A 13,360-nucleotide genomic window follows, 5' to 3' on the forward strand; every position below is an offset into this window, starting at 1 on the left:
CCTTTTAATAATGGCAGTGAGAGAGCAGAATTCTCATTTATAGCCTTCCCATAGCAGTGCATATGTCCATATAGGAAGTGTTTTCTCATTATTTCTGAATCCACTTTATGTTACTATAACACGTTTTATTATGTTTAGTTAGCGTTATACATCTGGTTAGCTGCCTTACCTAAATCCTTACTGAAAAGAATGTGGGGCTTAGGGAGGAAGAGAAACAGGGAGAAAGTTGAAAATTTTAAACTTAGACATAAATATAATTTTCTATTACAAATTATAAAATCTAATTTTTCTGTATTTACAAAAGAGGTAATTAAATTCATCTTAAGGGATTCATACCTCTAATGCTGAATAATAAATAACTTTGATAGTAAATATCAATTTTCATTTATACCACATTCATGGGTATAACCACATTAATCCACACTGAATATCACCTCAGAGTTTAATACTGTGGGATAGTTGCTTAATAGGTTTGTTCATCTCTGTTTCAATTTATTCATCTGCAAAATGGCAGTAATAGTGTGTAGGCTTGTTGAAGGCTACACATAAGCTTGAAGGCTTGTTGTGAGAATTAAAAAGAATCTCTGTGAAGAACAAGTCTTAACCTTCTTGTACCTCAGTGTTTTCATCTGTGAAAGGGGTATAAAATAGTACCTGTATCACAGCTAGGTTGTGAGGATTAAACAAGCAGGCATAGTAACATGTTTAGGAAAATTCCTAATACCGTATAAATGCTATTATTATTGTTGTTATTATTTCTTATATTTTTATTTTATTTTACTAATACCGTATAAATGCTATTATTATTGTTGTTATTATTTCTTATATTTTTATAAGGTATTTTCTTTTACTATTTATTTTATTTACTATTTATTTTATTTTACTATTTTATTTTACTATTATATTTACTATTTATTTTACTATTTATTTTATTTTACTAATACCGTATAAATGCTATTATTATTGTTGTTATTATTTCTTATATTTTTATTTTATTTTACAAAGGTTTTATAAATATCCAAAATTAATTTCCCCAACTTAAGGGTTGGAAATATTGCTTTACTGAAACTGAATCCATAGTAGGCTTCTTAAATGGGCTTAAAATGGCCATTTTTAAAAAATCACATGGTCTGCCAGTGCCTCCTTGGGATTCTCTGTTTGTATTGGTCCTAAATACCATAAGATTAGCAACTGTAGAGCAGTGGTTCTCAACTGGGTGATTTTGATCCCCCCACTGCCTAATGCTAAATAACTTTGATAGTAAATATCAGTGTTAATTTGTATCATGTTCAGGGTGCATTCAGCAGTGTCTGGAGTCATTTTGGTTGTTGCAACTGGAGGGGCTGTGCTCATGGCATCTAGTGAGTAGAGGCCAGAGAGGCTGCTAACCATCCCAGAATACACAGGACAGGTCCCACAACCAAAAGTGACCTAGCCCTGAATGTCCATAGTACTGTGGTTGGAAACTCCTGGTATAGAGTTTCATGGCCAAAAATGGAATAACAGAAGGAATGGTTAGAGAACTGGTGGAAATCAAAATCTTTCTTACTTAGTTGCTGCTGTTTCTGCATTTCCCACCCCCAGATTTTAGCTTTCAATTTAGTTTTGTCAGAAGCCTAACAAATATGGTAAGAAAATTAGGGAATGTGACATGGTATAGTTTAAAGAGTCCTGGAGACTGCCATTGCCCACTTGCCTCTAAATGTACAAGTAGTTCTATTTTCAAAAAGTAACTTGGACCCAAATTAAGAATCTCAGGAAGATCTGTCAGAGTCCACATCTAGCACGCATCCTAGAGGAACTCTTGTGTGTGTGAGCCTGCGGGGCTGTGCAGAACAATATTTTGGTAATGGTGAAAAGTTAGAGACAATCTACAGGGCCATCAAAAAGAAATGGATAGAGGAAATAAATTTAAAAGTAAGTGAACTAGATATGTATCAGAGTGGATAGAGGTCAAACATAATTTGAGTAAAAAAAGCAAGTTGTAAAACAGCTCGTTGGGATACCACCATTTTAAAAACCTTAAAAACAATATATCAACAGTTAGGATTGTGTTTGGTCACATTCGAAGAAATTTAATGACAGTGGCTTAACCAAAAAGAGGTTTATAATTTTGTCCTGTAAGAGTTCAGCTGAAGGTGATCCAGATGAAGGTGGCTCTAAGAAGCCATCAGTCAGGTCCCACAAAGCGAGGGATGGGCCACTTGTACAATTAACCAGGTCTGGTGGTCCAGAAAGGGGATAGGGTATATAACATGTAAATATGTTTAATTAGTCCATCTCTGGTGGAGAGCTTGAAAATTGTTTTTAGGGGTCCTCAAACCTGCAACCAGGGTTCCTTCCCCAGAGCTCATTCTATCTTTCACTCTTTCATCCTCAAGATGACAAGATGAGAGCTTCCACACCACACAGTTCATCCATGTGTCAGGTCCATAGAGAGAAAGGGTAGAAGATGAATCTGAACCTAGTCTGAATATACCCCCTCTTACCAAGAAAATGATGGTTTTTACAGAAGCCTCATCTTCTGAACTTCTGCTTCTACCTCCTTGGTCAAATCGAGGTCACGTCGTTCCCTACCCGCCCCTCCACTCTTTAGCTGCACCAGAGCCTGGGAGGGGTGAATGAATAGACTTCTTGATCTCTGCTTCCTGAACAAGAGCAGTGTCCTGACAGAAGGGAAGAGGGGAATGACAATGAGTAGGTGGGCAAACAGAATCGTCTGCCTCAAATAGTATAAAATGTTTAAAGATGGGTAGTAAAGATGTAAAAACATGGTCTGGGAGAATATATCCCAAATTGATGAGAGTGTGTGCCTCTAGGGAGGGAGAAAGAATACCACTGAGTAGACGTACAAAGCACATTTTTCCTTAATTCCTATTTTATTTATGTATTCAATATAAAAAATTTCTGAAGCAAATTTAATATTAAATTTTAAAAATCTGGGTCTTCGATGTATGAATCTTTTACTCTGTTCTTCTATGTAATTGTTCTAAGTTAAGGAAAAATCTCATAACTTTTGCCAACCTACAAAATACTCGGGCTAGTGGTATGTATTCTTTTGTCTCAAGAGAAAGAGAGATATGAATGTATCTGCCCAAATAATGAGACAAGAGGGGACTGAGATGAAAATTCCAGGGAGCAGCATTCCCACCGGCCACAGAGCTGGACAGTTCTTGGAAGCTCTAACTCCCAAACCCATATTGCATATGGCTTCCCCCAGGTGCATACTCTGAAACAGTTAAACTAGGATTTAAGCAGGACCATGGGGAAATAATTTTAAGTATTCATGATTCATCTTGTTCTCAGTGAAAGTCAGCATAAAAGCTTGCATGTACAATGTTTCCAAATAGCTGACTGTCCTAACATTTTCTTTCATAAGAGATAGGTCACACAGGATACTCATACAAGAGGTACTTTTATGAAAGGCACTTTTATCCACCCCACCACCAAAAAAAAAAAAAAAAAAAAAGAAGTGTAATGAATTATTTTCCAAAGCTGATGGTTTCGGAGCATTCATTTTCATGAAAGTCAAAGTCACCGCCACTCAGTAATGAATTCCTTTTGGATGCAATTCAGACTTTCCAAGGTTACCAATTCAGGTTTTACAGAAAAAAATTATACTGGTCTGACAAGAGATATGCCTGGCAAGTTGAGGAACAAAAAGTTAAGGAAGCAGAAGACCCAGGATGAGGTGACTGGGCACCTCATGAGCACTTGAAGAACTTATTTTTGTGCCAAAGCAAAGAAGCCAGTTTAGAATAGGTTTCAATTTATGCAGATGAAGAAATCAGAGAAAGAAGAAAAAGGAAAACTTAGTGTTTTCATTTCACGTTTACTTGCTGCAGACTCCTGACCCCCATGACTTAAAGTGCTTCTATGAAAGAGGAGGAGCTTGGAGGGGAAGGGAAGGGAAGAAGTCTGTGTCAGGGAAACTCAGAAGGTCTTCTGTAGAAGAATCCCACATCTTCCCTGTAACAGTGTCTTTTATTAATTTGCCTAAGAAAATATTGTAGGGGTTTCAGCGTGGGAAGGAAGAAAAATGAGTTTTATTTTTCCTAGCTCCATTAAATATAGAAAAGGAGACAATAAACGAAAACAGTCTGGCATAATTAATCCCAGTACCACAGAGACAATGGCAAGAGTTTTCTTTGAACCAATCTGCACAATATAAATCTCTCTTTGGGAAGAAGCCGTCAAATTACTTTAATATTCCTGAGGATTGAAGCTGTTGGGAACAAACCAGTTTAGGGCCCAAAGAAATCGAGTGGTAATTAAATCCCATTCTGATCATTCTGACAGATATTGTTTTCACCTTCTGGAAGTGTCTGTGGACCCACTTCTGGGTACGGCAGGACAATTTTGCTGGTCAAAGCTAAGTTTGGAAAATTACAGACCAATGGGAAAAGGCAAATCTATTTAGATGTTTTAAGTTGCTGCTCGCTGATGGGTAGAATCATTTCATCATGCATTCCTGCCTGGGGATCTGAACCTTTGGGCTTGAGCCCCTGTTCAGACCCAAAGACATGATCTTTGCCAGTCTTCTGGGCACCCTGAATGCTCATTTCCTCATTTGTTTAAGAAAAAAAAACTTGCATCTAGAGTGGTTGTGAGGATTGAAACAATTTATGTGAAAGCATTGCATAAACTCTAAAATGTTGAGCAAGGAAGATTATCCTAAGGGTATTACAGATACTATGTTATTGGCAGAAGACTTGAATTTTTAATTTAAAATGTTTAATTTTTGTCCTGTTGTATGTATTTTGCTTTTGTGCACAGGTCATTTTGGTCTTGATTGTGCCATTCGCTAGAGTAAAACTAGGACGCCCCTTCTCTTCTTCCACCTTTCATCTCTTCGCCTTCAAAGAGGTAAGGAGATCTAACATTCCTTCAAGCTCAAAGGCTCCAAAGGTATGTGACTCAAAGTACAAATAAAGAGCAGAATCTGTCCTGAGTAAAATCCTTGTGTAGGCAAATCTGAAAGGAGATCAACAGCGTGACACTAAGTGAAAGAGCATTTCTGAGGCACTTGAAACTGAAAAATAGAAATTATAGTAGTTGATGTTTGCTTTGGCTTCTCCAGGAAGTTGGAGAAATGAGGTCTGTATTCTTTGGAAGATTCTGATGGAAAAGAGGATTTGTATTAAGTTTTAGAAAAGCCATAAGGCAAGGATGAATTCTCTACTAGCTGCTCACACAGTTCCTGCACATTATCCCTTTCGAGGGACTGGAGCTTTGATGAATGTGGCTGTCACCCCCAGAGGTGTCATGCACCACATAACATGCACCCCGGATCCACACCGCGGTGTTTAGTCTTCTGTGGAAGAGCACAGAACACACAGATTCGAGGGGAAGCTGATTCTGCTTGGTGCTGATTTTACATCTGGGCAGGTAGGTGTTCAGTTTTAAAACACAAATTATCAGGATGCTATAGATCACCGGCACTCAGGCTGTGAAGGGGCGCATGTGTGCAGCAGAGCCAGAGGTGTCCGTGAGCTCAGTCAGGTCCGACTCCACAGTCTCGAAAGTAAAAGAAACAGCAGATCCAGAAAGACCAGCCATTGCCACTCATGCTTCTGACTCTCAAGGCAAAATAAACCGGGCTGAATGAACTTTTTTGTCACATCTGATTCAGCAGCATACAGCTTAATGGGCTGCTTCCCCAGAGAGAAATAGTGGATATCTGCTCTTAAATATGACTGACGTTTTCAACTACCTTTTTCTCTAATGCTTTTTTTTTTGTGGTACGCGGGCCTCTCACTGTTGTGGCCTCTCCCATTGCGGGGCACAGGCTCTGGACGCGCAGGCTCAGCAGCCATGGCTCACGGGCCCAGCCGCTCCGCGGCATGTGGGATCTTCCCGGACCAGGGGCACGAACCCATGTCCCCTGCATCGGCAGGCGGACTCTCAATCACTGCATCACCAGGGAAGCCCTCTCTAATGCTTTTATGCCATATATCGCTGAAGTATAATCTTAAATTTTTTGAAAAGTACTTGCAAAGAGTTAATGAAAGAGGTTGTAATCTTCAAGTAGAGATCAAGTATGTCTTCCTTCTAAGATTGTTTTTGCTGTGATGGAAATTGCTAGAATGTGATGGGCCCACGTAGTCTTCTTTTCAGCCCAGTGAATCTGTAAAAATAAATTTCACTGCTCCCTCACCTGTGACAAATGAGCATCTTCTGTCCTGGACATGTACTGGGAACACACTTTAGATTATTCTGTAGGTCCATATAGTGCTTTCAAGTCTTCCATGGTGCTTTCACATGAGCAGTGGCCCACTACTTTGAGCCTAGAAATATGCCTGAGTTCAGACAGAAGCCTCTTCAGAATAGCTGCATCCTTTGAAAAGAAGACAGCAGATTATAGCTAGAATGATTACAGGTCCAGGATGAGATCTTTCAATGTTTGAGGGATCCTACAGTGGCCGTCCCGCAGTGATCAAGAGCCATCACCTACAAAACGTGTTTTCAAAAAATAAACAACTTTCATTTCTTTTAAATCGGCCCTCTCAGATCTCCGTTTTTTTGTTTTTTTTTTTTTTTTTGCATCCCCTCTTATGTGTCAACGTGTATGTTGGGAACAAGGCTGGAAACTTCAGGTCCTACACAAAACCCAGAGAGAACCAAAATGAGCTCTTCACGGGCTTGAAGACAGGTGGTAGGAAGCGAAGTTTATGGAGTTTATAAACATTTTTAAAAAAAAACCATAGATATAAATTTCCTCAAAAGCAAGGGCAATGTCTTATTCATTTGTGTATCTCTCACATAGCTAGCAGTGGCTTGTATGTGGTAGGTATTAAAAGACATTTGTCGAGGCCATTGATCATTCATAGAGCAAAATATTATTCTACATAGACCATGAGAGTCTCCATGGAGCATAGAAAGATGAATAAAACAAGGTCCCAACTCCAGAATTTCCGCAGGGGCACCATTTGGTCCAGGCTTCAAATTCACAAAAACCCTAAAACAGACACTCTTCATTTCTCCACATGAGGTTATATATGCCTTCATAAAGATAATACTGACAAGATTGAGAGCTGACATTATTCATCATACAAATTTAAATTAACCCACAGTTTTTGCAACTCTTTTGATGTTTGTTTACCTTTAAAGGTTTAATTAATATATTATCCTATTTCTGTAAACTCATCTATCTACCTAGCTAGCTAGCTAGCTAGCTGTCATCTGTCTGTCTATCATTTTTCTATCTGAAGTAAAAGATTCATGAAAGAATGATTATTATTAATGATGAACATTACAGTAAGGTAGGATCCCACGTGATTTTTACCCTCTTTTCTATATGTTTGAAATCATTGCATTGAACACATATGACTTGCGTAATCAGAGAAAAGCAACAAAGTTATATTCAGTATGCAAAAAAAAAATGAAGTAAGATTCAGCAAACGTGTGAACGAGTAGAGTCAGTCAAAAATGACACCTTAGCTTAAGCCAAAATGACTGGAAGGATGGTGGTTTTGTAGGCATTGAGCATTCAAGAAAAGGAGCTGATTTGGGAGAGGACACTTTTTTTTTTTTGCGTTGCGCGGGCCTCTCACTGCTGTGGCCTCTCCCGTTGCGGAGCACAGGCACCGGATGCGCAGGCTCAGCGGCCATGGCTCACGGGCCCAGCCGCTCCGCGGCATGTGGGATCCTCCCGGACCGGGGCACGAACCCGTGTCCCCTGCATCGACAGGCGGACTCTCAACCACTGCGCCACCAGGGAAGCCCGAGATCTTTTTTTTTAATTAATTTTATTGGAGTATAGTTGGTTTACAATGCTATGTTAGTTTCTCCTGTACAGCAAAGTGAATCAGTTATACATATACATATATCCACTCTTTCAGATTCTGTTCCCATATAGTTCATTACAGAGTACTGAGTAGAGTTCTCTGTGAAAAAGACAATGATACCACTTTTATGTGGAATCTAAAAAAATGGTGTTTAGAACTTTTTCTACATTCACACAAAAGAGTAGCTGGGCATTATATTCTCAAAGAATAATTAACATTAGGAAAAGCTCAAGAAATGATAATAAATGAACAAAGCAGAATATACATGTAAATATGTAGTTTGATTTTAGTTTTATAAAAAATTATAGGTATAAATAAGCACAGAAAAATAATGTACCCAACAGTAGTTTTTGAGCAGCTACTATGTGCTACCCACTTGGGACACAGAGATGAACAAGATAGGTACCCTTGACCTTTACATTTCCATTATAGGTAGGATAGACAGCAAACAAATAGACATATAAAGTAGAGATAATTTCCACTAATGATAAATGCTAGGAATAAAGTAAAGATAGTTGTGATGGAAATTATTGGCAAAGGGAAAAAGTGACGGCCTCTCTGGGGACCTTGCACTTAAGCTGGAATCCAAATGAAAAGGAGCCAGCTCTGGGAAAACGGAAGGTGGAAGTAGGAGTTGTCCCAGGAAAAAGCACCAGCGGGAACGAAGTCCCCAAGACAGAAAGAAGCTTGGTGAGTTCTGGGGACAGACAAACTTTCAGTGTGTCTGGATCTGCTTGGTTATTATGGTAGAGTCTAAGACATGGCCAATGCCCTCGGACAGCTCATAGACACAGAAACGAATCGTTGCATGTATTATTGTAACCGCTGGGACAGAGGCAAGTACAAAGTGCTGTAAATACACAGTAAAGGAGGAGAGTCACTCAATCTGGGAAACAGGCAAATGTGATCTTTGAGCTAAGCCTTCTGAAGCTTTTGTGGGTTTCTGCCATGGTTGGCGATCGCTAGGTGAGGAGTACTGCTAGAAGGGAGACTCTTCATAAGGAGCAGGGGAAGACATCACGGAGGCAATATAAATAGAAGCTGCTAGATTAGTAAATACAGGAGCAACTGACTAGTTCAGCCAGATCTGAGAAGAAGAGGGGAAAACTTCTGGGGACCACTGACCCATCGTTTCTCCTGTAGATTCTTCTTCGCGATCATGATAAGTGACAAATCCCATAGCTCTGTGTCCATGTTGTCTTACCTGGTGTCCTCATCAGCTCTGCTGCTTCAGAGGAAACTCCAGAAATCAGTGACCCAGGACTGGAGGATGTCTCTGCTCCCGGAGGAGGTCTGTGCTTACTTTCCTGGGTGCTCTTAGGGTGCAGAATAATCTTGGCTGTTGGGATTGTTCTTCCTCCCCTAACCATTAACTTGGGATGGGGAAATGGGCTACCCATGAGAAGGAAGGAGTGAGTAGACCAAGGTATCGATAATGGAGCGCTGGCAATGGAGAGCATCTGAAGAAAAGAAATAGCGTGGTGCACAAATACATAGCAATGTAAAGGATAATGACAAGTTTAGGGGGGCATGGGTAGTATGTTATGGTGGCAGGTGTGTGTGTATGTGTGTGTGTGTGTGTGTGTGTGTGTGTGTATGAGTGCAGTGATTGATGGTAAAAAAAGACAGAAAAGTCAGGTTAGGGCCAGCTTGTGAAAGGTCTTAAATGACTTCCTTGGGACTTTATGCTTGATTTAGTTGAAAGAAAGGCATCACCAAAGTGTTAAATAGAAGAGACATATGATAAACTGTGCATTTTAGAACAGCTCTGAATTCAGTTTGGAATATTATTATGGGGGATTAAACCAGGAGGTTGAATGACCAGTTGGGAAATGACTGCAGTCAGTGAGGCAAGAAATGATGAGACACTAAATTAGGATGGTAGCAGTTGAAATAGAGAGGGCAGGTTAAAAATGGAAAGGAATTATAAGCTACATAACTGAAAGAATTTGGAGATCACTTAGGTAGAAAGGATAAGCAAGAAGAACCAAGGGTCAAGGAGATCTCTGGGTTTTTTTTTTTTTTTTTTTTTTTTTGCAGTACATGGGCCTCTCACCGTTGTGGCCTCTCCCGTTGCAGAGCACAGGCTCCGGATGCGCAGGCCCAGCGGCCATGGCTCACGGGCCCAGCCGCTCTGCGGCACGTGGGATCTTCCCGGACTGGGGCACGAACCCGTGTCCCCTGGATCGGCAGGTGGACTCTCAACCATTGCGCCACCGGGGGAGCCCTCTGGTTTTAACATGGGTGCCTGAGAGGCTAGTGGTGCTACTAGCCATTATATGGAACACAGGGAGAGGGGCATATTACATGTTAAGTGTGGTACAACTTGTACTCCATGTATACTGAGTGCATATGCTTGCAGAGTATCCGGGGGCGGGGGGAGATGCACATCCAGGCACGGAGTCCAGGAAAGAGGCCAATAACTAGGTATTGGTAGGAGTTAGTTGAAACCAAGAGAGCTGATGAAATAATTATAGCTTTGACCCAGCTGTTAGCTGTCACTCAGGTCATATGGGAGCCCTTGAATACTAGGGAAGAATACTTGTTGCCAGAAGGTAGAAACAACCCCCAAGATCCCAGAACCACAACCATCTGAACTCTCCAGCTACGCACTTGGTAGAAACTGAACAACACCTTCCACAGAGAAAACATATTTTGTCTTGCAGATCCAATTTCCCTTGCCCGAAATTCTTAGTTTAGATACAAAGACTATATGATATCTGACATATAGTTGGGTTAGGAATTTTTGTTTTCCTCACTAATTTGATCAGATTTGCATATGATCCATTTGATCACTTATCACAATCAATTATAAATTTAGTAAATATTTGGCAAAAATCTAAAAAGTTTACATAAACAAGTTAGATGGGCTGTAAATATGGACTGGGAAACAGATGCCCAGATTTTTTCTGAAGTTTTGTCTTTCAGGGTTCCTTTAGTTCTCTCTCTGTCCTGGGGAAATCAGCTTGACTCTGTAATTCAATGTGAAATTCCGCTATGGTTTGTCTTCCTCTATGGTTTTCACACTCTATGGAGTGTGAAAGTGTCAGACTGGCTCTTGTAAAGTGGTCTCCATGGTGTTCATCAAGACCCAGTGAATCATTTTGGTCAGTTTGATTTTTCCAGGTTCTTTTAGATCTATTCATTATTTCATTTCCTAAGGTTTAACACTTCGTAAGGCAAGCAGAATTTGATACGGTTTAAACCTTTGAGTTATCTAAAGCATCCTTAGTTATAATGGCAAAGTCTTTTATCTTCTTGGGTGAAAAAGAATGGTGTGCTTTTCCTTTATTTGCAAAACGATATTAGAGTATCTGTACATAGCAGCAGGCTCTATAAGTCAGTGAGATTTCTTTTTGTTAATAATTGTCTTTAAAATTACAAAAGTAATGCATACTTAAAACTTTCAAATTATAGACAGCATTAAGGTAAAAAAAATGGGGGGCTGTCCATGATCACTGGAAATTTGAGCATCATTTCCTCTATTTCTAGCCACTGGACAAGGCATGGATAACATTTATAAAAAGAGTGACATGCTCACCTCATGGTTTTCTCCCTTACTTTGATGTAATAAAATAGCTAAGTGATTGTTCCTTATCAGCATTTATGGACCTACTCCAGTTTCTTTAAAAGCTACATAGTATTATGGAGTCTAGATGTTCCGTAATTTAATAATGACCCTATTGATGGAGACTATGCTGCTATTGTAGCAACTACTGAGAAAATACTGCTCTGAACAGGCTTGTATACATATTTTTGCACACATGTATCTGCAGGCTACATTCTTAGAAGTTGATGGGTCAAATGATAAATGTACCTTTAATTCTGACTGATATTGCCAAACTGTCTTCCAAAGGATTGTTCCAATTTACATCCTCACCACCAATGAATAAGTATGCCCACTTCCCTTGATCCCCTCTAATACAGCATTCTAAAAGTTTTTTGAATCTTTGCCAACCTGCTAATTGAAAAATGCTATCTTATGGTTTAGTCTGGATTTGAAAAATGGTATTTCATTGTGGTCTGATTTCCATTTTCTTAACTATATCTTTTGCAGTAAATCATATATGTAACCTCTTTGGCTCCTTTTTCCAGTGGGTATTTTTTTTCTTCTTATTTGTAAGTACTGTTTGCTCTGAAAACTAATGCTTTGTTACATTTGTTGCAAAAATATTTACCGTGTTTGTTGTTCAACTTTTGAATTGACCTATAGTATTTTTAAGATGTAAAATTTTTAGTTTTACAAGTTGAAATATATGAATCATCTGCGGTTACTAGTTTTATATCTTGCTTTGAAAACATTCTCACCATTGCAATTGTAAAAGCAAAGTTCTCTGTGTTTTTTATTTTTAGTGTTTAATTCTTTGATCCATCTGGAAATGTTTTGGATATGAGGATTGAAGTAGGGATCCAGTTTGATATTTTTCAGACCTGAAACCACTTATAATAGTCTATCAACCCCAGCCCCATGATTTACCATGTATCAAAATCCTTATGTATTTCAATTTATTTCTTGACCTTATTCTGTTCCATTTTTCTTCTTGACAGAATCAGATTCTCTTGCTTATTGTAGCTCTTTAATGTGTTTAAATATGCTGAAATCACCCTCTCCAACTTTTTTCTTCCTTTTAGTATTTTCTGGCTATTCTTTCATGCTTAATTAATCATAATATCTTTAGAATCAGCTTGTGTAGTCATTAAAAATTAAAATCTTATTGATTCATTATGGAGGTGGTATTAAATTTATAGATCAGTTTAGGAGAAATTGATTTTTAAATTGACTTTTTAAAATATCAAGGCTTCTTACCACTTCCCAATAGAATATGTCTTTCTATTTGTTAAATTATTCGTTGATGGTCCTCAAAGTCATTTTAAAGTTTTCTTCACACGAATCTTGCACATTTCTTATTCAACTTATTCCTATGTAGTTTATGATGCTAGTTCGTATTATAATGGAAATCTCTTATTCAGATATATATTCTATGTGATGTTGATTTGTGTATAGAAAAGCTATTGATTATTGTGTGATTTCAGATTATTTGTAACAGTTTCTTAGGTTTTCCTATGCTTTTCCTGCATATTCAAGACTCAGTCTTCTAGAAGTAAGCGATAAATTTCGCTCCTCCCTCCTAATTTCTTTACCTCTCATTTCTCTTGTCTGAGCGCACTGACACCTTTCTCCAAAAAGTAGATAATAGTGATGTATTCCTGATACCTTTTGCCATTTAGAAATTTTAAATCTTTACATAAGAAAATCTGTTATTCTTTTCTTTCATAGCTTCTGGGGTTTATATCTTGCTTTGGAAGATATTTCCCACTCCCCAGATGCTAATGAGACATTCCATATTTTCTTCTAATATTTTATAGTTTTCACTTTTACACTTAGATCTTTGATCCATCTGGAATTTATCTCTATGTATTGCATGAGATAAAAATCTAACTTCATTTTTTCCAGATGGTTCGCCAAATATCCCAACATCATTTATAAAATTGGTCAGTCTTTCCACACTAGTTTGAAATGCCACTTTAGTCATATTCTAAGTAGATCAGTTTTCTTTTTAAACCAGAGCTTA

Source organism: Lagenorhynchus albirostris, chromosome 16 (assembly GCF_949774975.1).
Source record: "Lagenorhynchus albirostris chromosome 16, mLagAlb1.1, whole genome shotgun sequence".
Classification (NCBI taxonomy): domain Eukaryota; kingdom Metazoa; phylum Chordata; class Mammalia; order Artiodactyla; family Delphinidae; genus Lagenorhynchus; species Lagenorhynchus albirostris.